Source organism: Lygodium microphyllum, chromosome 5, assembly GCF_053477565.2.
Source record: "Lygodium microphyllum isolate KBCC chromosome 5, Lygodium_microphyllum_v1.1.10, whole genome shotgun sequence".
Lineage (NCBI taxonomy): Eukaryota > Viridiplantae > Streptophyta > Polypodiopsida > Schizaeales > Lygodiaceae > Lygodium > Lygodium microphyllum.
In genome coordinates, this window is record NC_141139.1 from 38,903,068 (window position 1) to 38,903,931 (window position 864).

At 39.4% G+C, this 864-nt stretch overlaps 1 non-coding gene across 1 annotated transcript; it reads right to left on the minus strand.

Annotated features, from left to right (window-relative positions):
- Positions 1-243: 243 nt before the first annotated feature.
- Positions 244-341, minus strand: LOC148035708 (U6 spliceosomal RNA). The gene has a single exon (XR_015691047.1). It is a non-coding gene; the product is annotated as a U6 spliceosomal RNA (small nuclear RNA).
- Between the last annotated feature and the right edge of the window lie 523 nt (positions 342-864).

An 864-nucleotide genomic window follows, 5' to 3' on the forward strand; every position in this document is an offset into this window, starting at 1 on the left:
TCAAAATTGGGTAAGTCTTCAAACAAGGCAACTTTCATGCTAGTAAATTCATTTCTTAGATTGGTTGTTTTCCCAAAGCATCTTCTTCTTGAGTTCTTGACTCGATGGTATGCACAGTCTCGTCTTGAAGTAGACAAGTCCTTCATCTGTAGAGAAGTTTAGATACTTGAGCTTGAGTTTAGGATTTATTTCTTTGAATAGGATCTCTTTTAGCATCTGTTGATACTTTAGATCCTTATTTGCTTCCCCTTTGGCCATTTCTATGACTGTGCATGTCATCCTTGTGCAGGGGCAATCTTCTCTGTATCATTCCAATTTTATCAGATGTCTCAGATTTAGATTGGCTGCTTTGAGCCAGCTCTTAACAAGATTCCAAACTGGGCAGACTACCAAGCATTCCTAGAGTAGGTGCATTTCTTCTTCTTTCCTGCAAGATACTAAGCATGGATTGTATTTGGCGAGACATATTTGACTCTTAAGGCCAATTATATTGCTTTTTGAGTGACTTGTATGAAATTTAGGACAACATGGTTAAATTCCTCCAACGAGTGGGCTTAGATATGTCAAGGAAGGCCAATTATATTGCTTTTTGAGTAACTTGTATGAAATTTAGGACAACATGGTTAAAGTCCTCCAACGAGTGGGCTTAGATCTGTCAAGGAATAAGCTTGTGCATGCCCCGGTTGAATTGGTTGGGCAGTGTTGAATTTTTCCCGCTTGTATTTTCTGCTCCTCCTGGACCTTCAGGCAAATTTGAATCTCTCTAACCAACTGATGGGATTACGCAATCACAGGGATTATTCTTGATGCTTTAAGTAGCTTGGTGCTACAAGATGCCACCTATTGCTACCTCTTTATTCTTTC